Here is a 15,768-nt window from a genome sequence, read left to right as displayed (position 1 = left end):
CCCCCCAGCTCCCCTGTCCTGATCTTTGGCTTATGCATGGAGAGGAGGATGATTTGACCCAAGAAAGCAAAGAATCGGGATTTAACAGCAATGGGAAGACCCGGGATTTGCCAGGGCTGGCTGCGAGGTCATCTCTGAGGGACAGAAAATTCATGCATAACTCCAAGGAACAAGAAGTCAGTCCGGGGGCGAATGTGAGTCCAAGTAGCCATGTATAAAGGACCACAGAAATACAGAAAAAAATAAAGAAAACACAGTCCTGGGAACCTTAAAATGCTGGCTTCCAATATTCCCACTTACTGTCGAATATTTCTGGGATTTTTCAGAACCCATTTCCCGGTATCTTGAAAAATCCCAGGTACCATAAAAAGACCCAAATATATCCAGAAAATATGGATAAAGTGTTTTTTTTTGGACATATATTTGGGCTGGATATATTTGAATGCCCATCCCTACTTGGGGTGAAAAAATACCTTTGACTGGACCTGATTCATTGTGCAATGAGCATAGCAAGTTATGCAGGCTTATTACCTTAGACAATAAAGTGGAGTGACTGGCATAAAATACTTTGTGCTGTTATCAGGTCTTCAAGCTTAGAACACATTAGGATTTTTAGAAAACAATGGCGAGGGAGCGACTGTGATGATGGTTGGCATTTTTAGCTTGGCTTGATATAATAAAACAGAAAAGATTTTCAGCCATCAACACTGGAACATTTTATAAGGGCATTTTTGACAGCTGAGTATATATTTGGGTGTGTGTCTGTGTTGCCAAGGATGAGATATCATTATCCATTTTAAACAACTCGGAGAAGAAAAATGTAAAAAAAAAAACCTGGTTTCTAGGTAATTGTGCATTTATGGCACAGCGATCTGTAGTTAGGCTAGGATTGTGTAAATGGTTCAAAAGCATAAGCAAATGACTTAACTATCTCATGGATGCCAGGCAGGGAAATAAAATATCCAAAAGTATATATATAGTAAAATCCCTGAGATAGCATGTAATGTTAACAGGTGTTAACTTCTTCGGTTAATGTATGCCGCAGCACCTCGAGCAGATAGCGCTGGACCGCAGATGGCAGAAAAAGAGAACTTTCCTATTCTGACAGGAATACAAGTGCTGGTGTTGAGCAGCTTTGGTTTCTGACTGCTGAGGAGTTCAAATACTTCACTGCAAAACTTGTACGGACATCCAATGAAGGGCTATAGCTAGAATGCGTGTTTGGGATGTGGAAATCCTAGGGTCCAATTCCATCTTCACAGTGAAATTTACAGAATGTCCTTGGCCAAGAACCTGTCTCTCAGCCTAGTTTACGTCGTTATTGTGCAATCCTAAGCAGAGTTACACACCGATTGAAGTCAATGATCTTAGAAGGACATAATTCTATTTAGGATCGATCAGTTTAAAAGCTGCGCTGGTCTGCTTGGGACAAGATTGGCACATTCATCTGACAAATAAAAACCTAGATCTGTCATAACTGCCATAGACCTCAGGACCATTTGTAGGCCAGCATTAGTCGTCCCCACTCTGCTGTGAATTTCACTGGGTGACCTCAAGCCAGCCTTTCTTTCTCAGCCCAATTTACCTCACAAGGTTGTTGTGAGGATTAAATGAAGAAAAGTAAAACTACAGACGTTGCACAGAGCGCTTGGTAGAAAGGGTAGGATTAAAAAAAAGGTACTAAATAAATAAATAAATAAATGTTAGCAGACAAAATAAAAGGTAAAACACTCAAATCATCAGCTCCGAGCCAGAGTTCCAAACATCATTCACATGCTGAAATCAAGATAAGCTGGTATATCCTTTGTGAATAAATAAAAGCTGATTCAATTTATCAAAATTTCTGGGACATTGCTTACCAAGCTGATTATCAGTTGGTGGTGGTGGAAGGTGCCGTCAAGTCACAGGTGACTTATGGTGACCCCTCATGGGGTTTTGGAGGCAAGAGACTTTCAGAGGTGGTTTGCCATTGCCTGGCTTTGCATAGCAAACCTGGGCTTCGTTGGTGGTCTCCCATCCAGGGCTGACCCTGCTTAGCTCCTGAGATCTGATGAAGGTAATGATCAATTTACTTGTTAGTAAAAGCTGGTCCAAAGGGGGGCATATTTATCTCCAGTGAAATGGGTCCCTCCTTCCTTTTCACATCACTTTGCAAAAGGGTACAACATTGTGCTAAGGAAGGAGAAGGAGGGTTTTAGGGGGAGAACAAACACATCCCTGTTGCCAAGGAAACTGGGCTGAGTCTCTCACATTATAATGCACATCCAAATAGGCATCCCACTGAAAGTCATGCAGCACAAGATTGAATGTCATTCCTCTGCATTTCGTTACTTCCTTTCAATCAGATCCACATTAGGATTTGCATTCCAGTGTGAGGGAACGTCATCCCAGTGAGTAGCAGATCAGATTCGGGGTGGGGGAAAGACCATGAACAGGTACAAAAAAGTATGCAAAGAAGTATGGGGGGGGGAGGCCTGGTTCCCACCAAAATGGCAACATTTGCAGCAAAAATCTGAGTTCAGGAAAATTTGGCACAGCTCTAATCCTCCTGACACGTATTGAAATATTCAGAAGGCAGATTCTTGAAACAGATAAGCAGACAAGCACATAAAGTGACAATCATTTCTCCTGAGAATCAATGAGACCATAATATTGTTACTTATTAATCTATTGGAATTGCTATTGAAACAGACGTGCAGACGCGAGAGGCTGCTAGGAGATAAACACTGACGTTTCAATACAGGGGTTAGTAAGATATTAGTAGGCTCACGTGACCCATGACCCACCACTGGAGGGGTGGCAGTGGCCTTGTTGCCATGGTGGCAGGTATAGCTCTGTGTTTAATTAACTAGGGGGAATACTACTGGGGGGTTCTCCTAAGTGGACAGAAGAGTCACAAGGATGCTGGAGTTTCTTCAGTCCAGCCTGAATCTCTCAGGCTCCTCCCACCCCCAGTAAGAAAGGACCGCAACTGCTCTGGGAAGCTAATGAGAAGGTGCTTGGAGGAGGAGACATGGCATGGACCGACCGAATGACTTGGGGATGTAACTGGCTTTGGCCAGGGCGGGCGGGCTAGAAATCACAAAATAAAAATAAATAAATAAATAAACTCTCTCAGCCCCACCTACCTCACTTAGTGCACAGCTAGAAAAAACATTCTTGATGTGAGACCATAAACACCATGCTCTGCTTAAAACCATGATGTACATTATTCATGCAAAGTTTTCCTTCCAGACATCCAGGGAAGCTCCTCACCATAACAGGACAATACAAACGATTGGCTTCCAATGAGATTATACATGCCTTGCAGAGAGGACATTTTCAAACATTCTAGGGTGGTAGAATGTGCACACATTGATAGAGGGGTGCAGGACTGTGGCAGCAACTCTATCCCCAACTGGAACATATTATAGAGTCAATGGGTATACAAATGTATTTGTGTAGTCATCTGTATCGGCACCACAGTGAATCCTGAAAAATCAGGGCTTCTGATTGCAGAGAGAGATAAATGCACGCAAACATGTGTAGACAATTAGATTCTGCGATTAAATTTCAATAAATCTGCATATGCCACGGGTGATGCTATGCTTCTGCTGTCCCCCAGCATACATGGTTCATCAGAACATCTGAAAAGGGCTTACGTTTGCAACTAATCATGGACAAAGAAGCCATCTGTAATCACCCGCTGTTTAACAAGGATGGAAATTTTAGCTTAGGTTAGATAAAGTAGCATAAAGACACCCAAAGATTTCCAGAGATGAATGTGGTCCTTGAATAGAAACAGCACATTTTCCTAGTTCTCTTATATAAACTTTTCAAAGCAGTGTAATGGTTTTCCCAGCTGTGAAGTCCAGCTATTATGAATGATTATCTGCATATTCTCTCTCTCCCTTTCTCTCTTGAGAAGCTGGGTTTATTCTGAAAGATCAGACTGTGTTTTGTCATCAGATCTCCAGAGAACGAGGGGGGATTCAAAGTGGGCTCCAGTGACTTTTATCATTTTCGTTGGTAAACTATAAGCAACAAAAAAGATTTAAGAGAGAAGAATGCAAAGCCTAATGTGTATTATTCAGCATGATTTAAATGTACAACAGTGGAAAACTGCGAGTTAGACAAAACTAAATTGCACAACATCTAGACCACACAGAGAGAAATCCCAAACTGGTATGAAAATTGAAGACTAAATATGGCCTCCTTTCAGAAAACATATGAGTAAGACAAGCAATTTATACTAAAGTCAATACTTTTTATTTTAAAAGAAACTATGTGAAAAATGTTTAAAACCCAGTGTAATTGCATCCCTCTTGAAATCATAGGGAATCTTGCCATGAGTTTTATTGGCAAGTCCCAGTTTCAGCTAAAGTCCCTTCATTCATTAGTCCCTATCCAGGAATCCCTGCATATTCAGATAGATTTCTTGCATACCCAGGACTGTCAACAGGCCTGTAGAATAATGTCCTGTCCCTTTAGTGTGTGGAAATGTGCAGCTGAAGCTTTTTACAGTGTGGAAATAAATTGCATTACCTGGTAAATAACATCCAATTAAATCTATATTAAATTGACAAGGTATTGTTTTTCCTCCAAGGAAGTAGGCTGCTCCATGTACACCCCAGGTTCCCCATTTATTTCAGTGGAATGAATCAGATTCATGCACACTTTCACACATACTGTATAATGCACTTTCAATCCATTTTCAATGCACTTTAATGATTGTTTGCACGTGGATTTTGCCATTTCACACAGCAAAATCCAGCTGCAAAGTGCATTGAAAGTGGATTGAGAGTGCATTATTTGGCATGTGTCAAAGCGTCGGTATGTGCCCATAAATTGGCTGTGTCCACCAAAATCAAAGGAACACGTTCTAGGAAATGGAGCTCTGTGTGTGTACTGGAGAATTGGAATTCAGAACAGATTGCTCCATGTTTCCCTAAGCTCCATTCGTGCACAAGGCAGACAAACCATGCATCAACGGCAGCTTCTCATAGAAACCTGGAAGTTAATTTCAGGGTCCATGAGGCAGGCAAAGGGAATCACATTTCTATTTCCAAGCATGAGAGGGGAGCATACCGAGAGAAGTGAAAATGCTTTGCCTCATTGAACAGCAGCCTAAGATCACTGAATTACAGAAGCCCTACGTACCCAGAATAGGCCAAGAAGCGAAAAAGAAGATGATGATGATGATGAAGAAGATGAAGATGATGAAGATGAAGATGATGAAGAAGAAGAAGGAAAAAAGCAATTATGAGCCATGGGCTTCCAAGCAACAACTTGGGACATGGAGGAGATGGAGACAAAATGAACAAAGGAAATAAAAACAAAATTGCTCTTAGAAAATCCATCTTTTCTTGCATAGCGAGACATGGTGGGCCTTTGGTGAATATTAGCAAAGGCATGCTCCCATTTCCTCCCCTATTTTTCTTAAACGGAGCTGGATTTCATCTCCTTTATCAGAAGGAAAAGGCAGCAGCTTTATTTACACAGTGCAGGAAGGTTATAAATAGCAGGTTTGGAATACGGATCATGACGCAGCATTACAAGAACGACAACAATAACAAATCAAACTTGCTAGGCATGCTTCTCTATCTGGTCACCTTATAGCCATTTGGCTGCGCATTACCTCACACTGTTGCTGCTTGCTAGCACTGCTGATAACGGTAAAAAATGTTCATCTCTTGTCCATAAATAACATCACCCTGTAACATGATGTTACAATCAGTCACTTGTTTTGCCTCCCTGTCCGTCCCCCCCATCTCATGCTAGTTCTCGACTCACATAAGTAGTGTGACTCGGGAGGCTTGGAGTGGACAGGAATACTTCTATAGCAGCTCAGAATGCAGAGCACAGAATTGAACTCCCTTGAGAAATGTTGTTCGCCTCATGAAATATTGTTTGGCTTCTCACAAACTACTTCAGGTGTGGTGCCTGAGGGTAAACACCCAAAGTCATGTTGAACGTCACTTCAGGTGAAATCTAGAGGCAGCTTTGAGATGTACAGAGCTCCCTTGAGAATTTCCCTAGTGCTATCAGAGCATCTCTTTTGGGGCTTCCTTCAAAATCCCCCAGGGGAATTCCCTGAGAACCTTTGCTTTCAATCGCCCTTAGAATTGTCCACAGGTCATGCTGTTACTCTGTGCTGAAAATCCCCCAACGTAGTGGCCTTATCTCAGTTCCTGACTCACACAAATTGACCACTCGGGGGGTGGGTGGGGGGGTATTGCCCTCACTAATTCTAACATGTGGATCAGAGCATTCCCATTAGACCACTGGTTCCCAACCAGGGGTCCGTGGACCCCCAGGGGTCCGCGAGAACTAAATTAAGGTCCGCGAAACAAAGTTATAAACCCATAATAAATTAATATTTTCAATTAAAAGTTCTCTATTATAAAAATATATATTCAAATATTATTCTAAGTTTAATGTTTAACTAACAGTTATGATTAAAGTTTATTTTCAAATTCTCAGAATTTTTACTTTGAACCTTGGGGTCCCTGCACCGAACAAAAAAGTCCTAGTGGTCCCTGGTCAAAAAAAGGTTGGGAACCACTGCATTAGACAGAAGCACAGCTGTTGCTCACTGAGATTGTACTTAGAAGAGCCTTGGAGCTCTTCAGGTCACTTCACAATGCCTGAATATCATTACATGTTTCACTCCTTGATTACTACTGGACTGACTGGTTTAGTAAGTTTGTAGGCTGCCTTTCTACCCCCAGTGGGCAATCCCCTGCCAGTCTGGCTCTCCTACTGCCCTTTCACGTGAGCCGGCAAGAGATCTGAGTGGCAGAAATAATGTCCCATGACACACTGACATCACATCCGGATAGGGTTGCCAGGTCCCTCTTCGCCACTGGCGGGAGGTTTTCTGGGCGGAGCCTGAGGAGGGCGGGGTTTGGGGAGGGGAGGGACTTCAATGCCATAGAGTCCAATTGCCAAAGCGGCCATTTTCTCCAGGTGAACTGATCTCTGTCGTCTGGAGATCAGTTGTCATAGCAGATCTCCAGCTAGTACCTGGTTTTGCAAAATGATGCAGCCCTGTCCTGAAGGCAGCTAACAAGAAATGAAAAACACAGAGCTAATTATAAAGCTCATTTTTTAAAGTGTAAAAGAAAAAAATTGATACCAATAAAATGCACAGAGGTCCTCTGTTCTTGTCCCCTATTTCAGTCCAATTCAAAGACTTTCCAAAAAAATGTCTTTTTGTTTGCCTGAAAAGCTAGTAGGAATGACAACAATCTCGTCTCCGAGGGAGGGAATTCCACTTGATGGCGGTGGCAGCTGAAAAAACCCTCCACAGGTCCCAGTTAACTTCTGCTAGGCTGGTTCCCACTGGAAGGCTCCACACATTGCCTGTAGCTAAGACTTAAAACATATCAGCAGAATTCCCATGGGTTGTGTCCCAAAGAGGATTTCCACAGATGGAAGAAGGGGTAGAAGAACAGTTGGTTTTTATATGCCGACTTTCTTTACCACTTAAAGAAGAATCAAACCGGCTTATAATCACCTTCCCTCCCCGCAACAGACACCCTGTGAGGTAGGTGGGGCTGAGAGAGCTCTAAGAGAGTTGTGACTAGCCCCACGTCACCCAGCTGGCTTCATGTGGAGGAGTGGGGAAACCAACCAGGTACACCAGATTAGCATCCGCCGCTCTTGTGGAGGAGTGGGGAATCAAACCCGGTTCTCCAGATTAGAGTCCATCACTTCAAACCACTGCTCTTAACCACTACACCACACTGAGGATGATTTTTGCCAATACCCCCTGCCTGTAGCAGACATTGAACTCCCTCCTCAGGCTGGTCCTCAAAACCCCCTGTCGCACAGAAGAAGCATGAGGGTGGAGGTTTGGATCACCAGCTCCAAACTGGGAAATTCTTGGGGCTTTTTGGAGCAGTGCCTGGGGAGGGTGGAGTCTGGGGAAATGAGGGAGCTCAGCGTGGATGTGATGCCATAGTTTTTGTCCTCTGAAGCTGCCATTTCCTCCAGAGGAACTGGTCTCTGTAGTATGGAGATCAATTGTAATTCCAGGAGAACTCCAGCCTCCACCTGGATGTTGGCAACTCCAGATACAGTCATTCTCCATGGGTGGAAATCCCCTCTTTCTGGGAAAATTACCAGTGGATCCAAGCCCATGTGAAGTTTCAGCTTCTGCAGTATACCGTTTCATATTGACAATGGAGTCCTGACCTGGATGGCCCAGGCTAGCCTGATCTTGTCCGATCTCAGAAGCTAAGCAGGATCATCCCTGGTCAGAATTTGGAAGGGAGACCACCAAGGAATACCAGGGTCAGGAAGCTGAGGCAGGCAATGGCAAACCACCTCTGAATATCTCTTGCCTCGAAAACCCCATGGGATCGCCATAAGTCATCTGTGACTTGACAGCAAAAATAATAAATTTGACAATGGAAGACTGGATATTTGAATGATCCTCACAAAAACAGAACAAAAACCCCTGCCTGCATATATAACACTGCTTGGCCATCTGCCAACATTATCTCAAATACTCATTCCATTAAAAAAAAATTCTTCAGCTTTCCATCACAAATTAATATCAGTAGTTCATCCAATTGGCACAGCAGAGTTCCAATGAGCTTTTCATCTTGTGTGCAAAAATACCCCAGGTCTTACTTTCCACATGTCTGCTGAGATCTGTGTGACAATTCTTGTAGGATGGGAAGCAATCTACTATCGCACGAAAGGAGATGTTATCTACTACCATGATGCCACTTTGAGAAGCAGTTGGGAGAGATTAAATGTAAAGAAATGTTCTGGCTGTGGTTTTTCTCTCTCGTTCTGGCTGTCCTCCCCCACCCATCATCATTGTCTACCTACTGCCATCTGCCTCATGCCAGGACCTGCCTGAGCAAAATAATTTGTATGCAGTAAAAATGTATTATTTGTCAAAACTAAACCAGGAGCGCAATGTTTCATTCATATGTATTCTTTTTTGTCTGAAAACACTGACATACCTACTGTAAGGGGTACCTGCTGCATCTGCTCAACTCTTTGCCTTAGCTAGCTTCTCTTCCAGTACAGGGAGATGCAACAAAGCACAGGGATTTGAATTCTGGGCTCACTGATGCTATTCTGACAATCAAACTGCTAAACAACACTGGTCTTCGATATGTCTAAACACCAACTTTGGGGCCCATATTTCATGTATTTTCCTACCCTGTAGTTAAATTGCAAAAGAACTGCTGCTCAAAACTAACTCCTCTTTGGCTGCTTCTGCAGTGAGACAATTCTTTGTGTAGCTCTTGTCGCTGCTGTGAATGAAGTGGTAACGCAGCGTCCATGTAACAGTTGTCCTTTCATTTCCTTTGCCTCCATCTCCCATAGCTATCCTTTCCCCTTTCCACTGGAGGGCTTTTTAAAGAAAAAAAAAACCAGGAATTGCTGGATTGCTATAGCATTATAACATTATAGCAATATAACATTATAAGGATGAATTCCACGATCTACTAGTTCTCACCTTTCATTTAAAAACCCAAGTCTCCCACTCTTTATTGTGAAGTTTTAATGGGAAAGATGCAGCATGCACCATTGCCCTTATAATGCAACAATGAAAAGGGCTAGAAATTTAAATTTTATACATGAAAGCTGGGAACTTGTCATCTAGCAATTCTGTTTTTTAAAAGCCTCCCTCAAAGCCCTTTGTGTGTGGGATAAACGGTGCCTGTGGGAGCTGAAGGAAGGAAAATCACACAGATGTAGGTGGGACCTGCAAAAAAAAATGCACTCCTTCCCATCCACATGGTGTACAAAGGTATTATGAGTGCAGTCTTTCCAGAAAGATTGTACCAAAAAATTGCTGCAGAGTGGGGGTGGGATGGGGAAGAAAAAACCTGGACAAACAGAGGATGATCCTGCAAACAACACTGCTATAAGGATGCCCAAGTGGAGGAGAACATCCGTGTGGAAACAGCCTTCATTTCCCACACTTTGACACTCTTTGGGCCCCAGTGTAACATTCCTTAATCTTTGTACCTTTGTACAAACAGTTTGTCAAGGACAAAGAGGACCTGGCTTCCTTCAGCAAATAAATTGTATGCTTTCCAAATGCTGTCAAAAATCGTACAGAATCCCAGTTAGAATGCTTTCAAGGACACACTCAAAATATTCTGCCAAGTTAACCCCCCTGCCCTATTTCCCCCCTTCCCCCTTGCTGTTGTTTTTCTAAGGCAAGGCAGGCAAAGAAGCTATACAGGGGCTCAGACAAAAATTCCCCTTTAGTTCAAACAACATGAAATTCGGCAAGCCAGTACAACAGCAAAGATCTTTAAAAAAATAAGTTGTCCATCATATTCCGTTGAATAATTTATATCCTGGCTTTCTACCACAAATGGGGCTTTTTCAGGCAGCTAGCAAGAAGTAATATGTAAAGAGACCAAAACAAAATTAAGTTGAAAATAAATCAAAATGGTTTAAACAATTAACCATAAACTAAAAGCAGCGGAATAACAAGCACAGCAAAATACAGTGCTAAAGCCTCAATCAGAACCATTTGAGGGGCAAATATAACAGTAACAATCATAGCCATTAAACAAGAACATAGCAGAATAAATGAAGTTGCCTCACGGCAGTTTTTGTAACCTCTGCCAAGCAAACTGACATCAGCAGATCCTAAGCCAGGGGCTGATCTAGGGTTGCCAGGTCCCTCTCCGGGAGGTTTTGGGGGCGGAGCCTGAGGAGGGCAGGGTTTGGGGAGGGGAGGGACTTCAATGCCACAGAGTCCAATGGCCAAAGCGGCCATTCTCTCCAGGTGAACTGATCTCTATTGGCTGGAGATCAGCTGTAAAAGCAGGAGATCGCCTGCTACTACCTGGAGGTGGTAATTTTTTGCAGAATAGTGCACGGCAAGAAGGCTTGAAAAAGTCTACTAGAAATGGAATTATACCGGATCTCCATTGCTCCACATCTTGTTGCTGTGATTTACTGATGCACTTTGCACAATTATTCATATGGACTGAATAGGAACTGAGCATTTTGGCTTATATTTTGCACTGTAAAGCCTTATGCTAAGAGTTGGGGTCTGACTCAGACCAATTGTGATATACATTTCTTTGCTCTAGAGTTGCATGTTTCCAATATATATCTTTAATAGCAAGAGTTGCTTTTGTTTGATTCCTTTAATTTGGAAATAATAGTCTTGTGCTGTATTTTGAATTCCACTACCTGGAGGTGGGCAACCCTAGACTGATCCATATGTCTAGACGTGCTCCTGTAGGCTGCAGGCTGCTTAGAACTTTCAAACTCACCAACAGCCATTTGAATTGGTAGCCAGCGGGGCTGGAATATCACTGGTATTGTACTGTTAATTAAGTGCTTTCAAAAGGAGAGACCAGGGATATTGTATGTTCCTTATGGCAGTTCTTTGGTCATTATGGCTCTTGAAACTAGGACTGGTTCAAGGTATTTGGTTCCTCCAAGAATGCTCTACCCATTGCCTCTTTCTGCATTGGCAGCCAGGAGCAAGTTGGGCCCTGTAGTATTGGCAGGGTGTTGGCTTGGACCCAGCAAATACCAGTGGATGGACAGAAAGCCATAGTGGTCATAGACTACATCAGTGGCCTCTTCCCTTGCTATTGGCAGCAAGAAACAAGCGGAGCCCCTGCAGTGCATCAGATAGGGTTGTTGTTAGTGGCTGGCAACTGACGGCTGGCAACTTATGGGAGTCAGGGCTGCTGGGTGACAGTGTTGCATCACTTCCAGGGGTTTGGGGAAGGGAGGGACTTCAATGACATAGAGTCTAATTGCCAAAGTGGCCATTTTCTCCAGGTGAACTGATGTCCATTGGCTGCAGATCTGTTGTAATAGCAGGAGACCTCCAGCTAGTACCTGGAGGTTGGCAACCCTAGTTAAATCTGAAGGCCTTTCTTGGAAGAAACATTTAAGGCATTTCACAGAAAGCAAAAAAGAATTTCAAAAGGATTTTAAAAATTCTCCACGACTTTCCAAACATCTCTATATTCATGGGACAGAAATAGCTCTTCAAATATAAAGGAAATACAAAGTGTTCCAGAGAATTGGTTTTCTCTGAACCTTAATTTTAAAATAAATATCACGTTTCAGAACTGAGAGAGATCTGAATCCTGGGCCACCTAGACTAGTCAAAGAGCTCTACAATTTACAGTGCAATCCTAAGTGAGTCTACTCAGAATCCTAATCAAGTCTATTCAGTGGTGCTTACTCCCAGGAAAGTGTTCCGGTTGCACTGAAAAACTCTTTAAAAGGATGAACTGTAAACCCATTTATGCATGGGAGGTTTTGCCTTGGATTTGCCACTCTCTAGATGCACATTTTCCCCAGCCGAATTCTCAAAACCAAAAAATAAGCCCCCCATGCAGAGTTTTCAGAATTCAGATGGGGAAAATGTGCATCTAGAGAGCAGCAAATCCAAGGCAAAACCTCCCATGCATACATGGTCTAAGAGTTGTAGGAAGGGCTGATAACAGGCTGAATCAGACTAAACCTAGGGAGTAATACTAGGCAGATTTACTCAGCAGTAAGTTCCATGTTATTCAGTGGGACTTACTCCCAGGAAAGTTTTTTTTATGACTGCAGCCCCAGAATTATGGACGGTGGGAATGGAGCACATTACCCTTTTCATTGATTTAAGAGTTCAAACCTGCACCACTTGGTCATGAAGTTTAGCAAGCCATAAAAACACTTAATGGGCTATAATAAACGTATAGTCACTGAAATGACCAGGGCAGTTACTGTTAATGACAAGCTGATGAATAGTTTACCTTTCATTCATGGGAGCTGGTGGAATGGTTGCAATTTCTCTCTAGTCTAAGTGATTAGTAGAGGGGGTCACTTATTTGCAATCTGTCTTTAAGCAACAGAGGCAGACATTAAGGCTTGATACACCCCAGAAGTTCAGAGAAGGGGCTCATGAGATATTTTCACAAACCCCGTTTCACCCACATGCTTATTAAAGGTTCCTTTTGTAAAACTGCTGACAGTATAAGGGACCCATCAACTGTGAAGGACAGAGTCAATCCCAAATCGGCATGGCTGAACTGCATTTAAAAACCCCAAGTTTCCTTCCCTTGTTTTCCCTTGGCAAACTAAATAGCAGCACGTGTCAGCAGAGGCCAAGATCCTGGTCAAGTCAGTTGCCCTCTTGATTGGAGTTAACCTTTCAGAGAGACAGGAAAAGCCATGTTCCTGTGGGTTTGCAGTCAATTTGCCCTCAATTTAAAAAAGCCGATTGCGAAGAAATCTTGGCAGGCCTGGCTCTGTGATTACATCAGACAGGAACATGTTGGTCGCGTTGGGACTACAGACCACGAGGAGACAGGATGCAAATATAAAATGTAGCCCTTAGTTACAGGAGATTAGAGTTTCACATATACTCTGGCATGTGTTAACGTTTCTTCAGGATCCTGTGGCATCCTTAGGTCTCAGTGAAACTACAGCATTCTCTAAATGTAGATGTGTCAAAGGGGTTGGGGTGGAACTGGCAGTTTTCCTAATGCTGTGGGCTCACTTTGCTTTGCTTCCTGGGAAACTTTAGTTCTTTATTACATTAGTTTTGGGCGTTGCAACTTCGTACCAACTTCCAGGGCAACAAAGATGGTGAGGGGTCTAGAGACCAATGAGGAAAGGCTGAAGGAGCTGGGTATGTTTAGCCTGAAGAGGAGAAGATTGAGAGGGGATATGATAACCATCTTCAAGTACTTGAAGGGCTGTCATATAGAGGATGTTGCCGAGTTGTTTTCTGTTACCCCAGAAGGTCGGACCAGAACCAAAGGGTTGAAATTAAATCAAAAGAGTTTCCTTCTAGACATTAGAAAGAATTAGGAAGAATTTTCTAACAGTTAGAGCGGTTCCTCAGTGGAACAGGCTTCCTCGGGAGATGGTAAGCTCTCTTTCCCTGGAGGTTTTAAAGCAGAGGCTAGATGGCCATCTGCCAGCAATGTTGATTCTATGACCTTAGGCAGTTCATGAGAGGGAGGGCATCTTGGCCTTCTTCTGGGTATGGAGTAGGGGTCACTGGGGGTGTTTGTGGGGGGGGTAGTTGTGAATTTCCTGCATTGTGCAGGGGGATGGACTAGATGATCTTGGTGGTCCCTTCCAACTCTATGATTCTATGATTCTGTTGTTCCCATGGACCAAAATATTCTTTAGCATATAAAAAGTAATTCCTGCTTCCCAGTTCCCTGCATCGCCCCACCAGAATGGAATACAACAGTACTCTCTTCCAGGCCTTTGCACAAAGCAGTGTTGCCACACAAAGGCCTGAAGGTGTGAGCGGCATTAAACTTTGTCACAGTCTACTGGTCCTTTGCAAATACGGCAAAGACATTTAAAAAAAATTGAGGCATTTTACACAGCTTTTCTCCACTCGTTGCAGACTCAAATAGCTCAGTGCAAAAAAAATTAACAGAAAACCATATGTAACAACAATATTTAAATCTAAGTAACCTAATAAATCTACAGACCAATGACAGATTAATCCTCAGAATAGGGAGAGGGGCAAAACAGAGGGTAACAGCTCTGCCCTTGATGGAAACAATCTCGCTCCAGAACCTCCTTCCTTGCAAGAAATAGCTTCTCTTTATGCTTTCACCGGCTGCATTGGAGGAGCCAAACAATGGTCACAGCTCTGCTCTTGTCTATTTGTGATTGTTTGCTTGTTTGTGGTTATCATAAGACGTGAAATTAATCTAAGGACACACAAAAGATCCACATAGTTCACTACAATATTCAGAAAAACTATAGGGGGATGGAGGGAAATCCTATGGTTTTCACTTCAGCAACCAGAGCCTATGTTTTTATATTTGTTATGTTTCATACTTATTTATTCGACGGTCTATCATCAAATCCTGCTAAACAAAACTGTTGACATATTTGCTATTTTTTCTTCCATAAATATTGGTACAGTAGACAATTCTACCCCAGTATTCAACAAAATGACCTCAACTGAATTATTCTAGATTTATTCTACTAAGGCCAATAGCAAAACGGTAGCAGAAGTCAGGGGAAAATGTTCAGACGAGAGAGAAGATGTATAATCTTATATGATGGGTGCATATCAATGAAGTGGATAACCATTTTAATGTTAATAAGCAATCATGGGATGATAGATGTTGTTTAAAATTAGGAAAATCAACTTAACTAGAAGATACCTTTACCTATGAAACAATGTGCTGATAGGGTGCCTTTTGGGGGCTACAGGCCTCAGCCAGATATAGTCAAGGGAAGAAAAATATCAAAATAAAGGGCTATTTTACAAGTAAAACTAAGCAGAAAGGAAAGAAAGAGTTTGATATATTTTATGGCATTACTAGAAGCAGTTAAAAAGGCCTAGAAGACTGATATTATTCTTAAAAAAAAAAAAAACAGCAAGGGCAACACTGAAGTATTAAAAAATGTGAAAACGCCAAAAGTTGTGAGGTGGGAAAGCTGAGTGCGGCAAAAACAAAAGTCAAAGGAACCAAATGAAAACACAAATTTGGAGCGGATGGAAGCGAGAGGGAAAAAGATCTGAGGAGAAAGCAGCGGCTTAACGAAAACTGTGATGTGACAGGAGTAAAGTGAAGTAACTGGTGTGTTTTTTTAGAATTACTCAGAGATGACAAGGCTGAAGGGAAATATAGTGGCCAGATGTAGCTGGAGAACGCTGTAAGGCTCACAAAGCGGGTGTTGGCTTAGTGAGGCGTTTAAGTGCTGTGTGGTGTGGTCAGTAGCACAAGGGCAGGTGAGGGAATGCTGGAGCCAAATCCCTCGCCAGACTGGGCTCACACCCAGTGCTGAGATTGCAAAGTG

Source organism: Euleptes europaea, chromosome 3 (assembly GCF_029931775.1).
Source record: "Euleptes europaea isolate rEulEur1 chromosome 3, rEulEur1.hap1, whole genome shotgun sequence".
Taxonomy (NCBI): Eukaryota; Metazoa; Chordata; class Lepidosauria; order Squamata; family Sphaerodactylidae; genus Euleptes; species Euleptes europaea.
The sequence above is the reverse complement of the archived record's forward strand: the minus strand, read 5'-3'. Positions refer to the sequence as shown.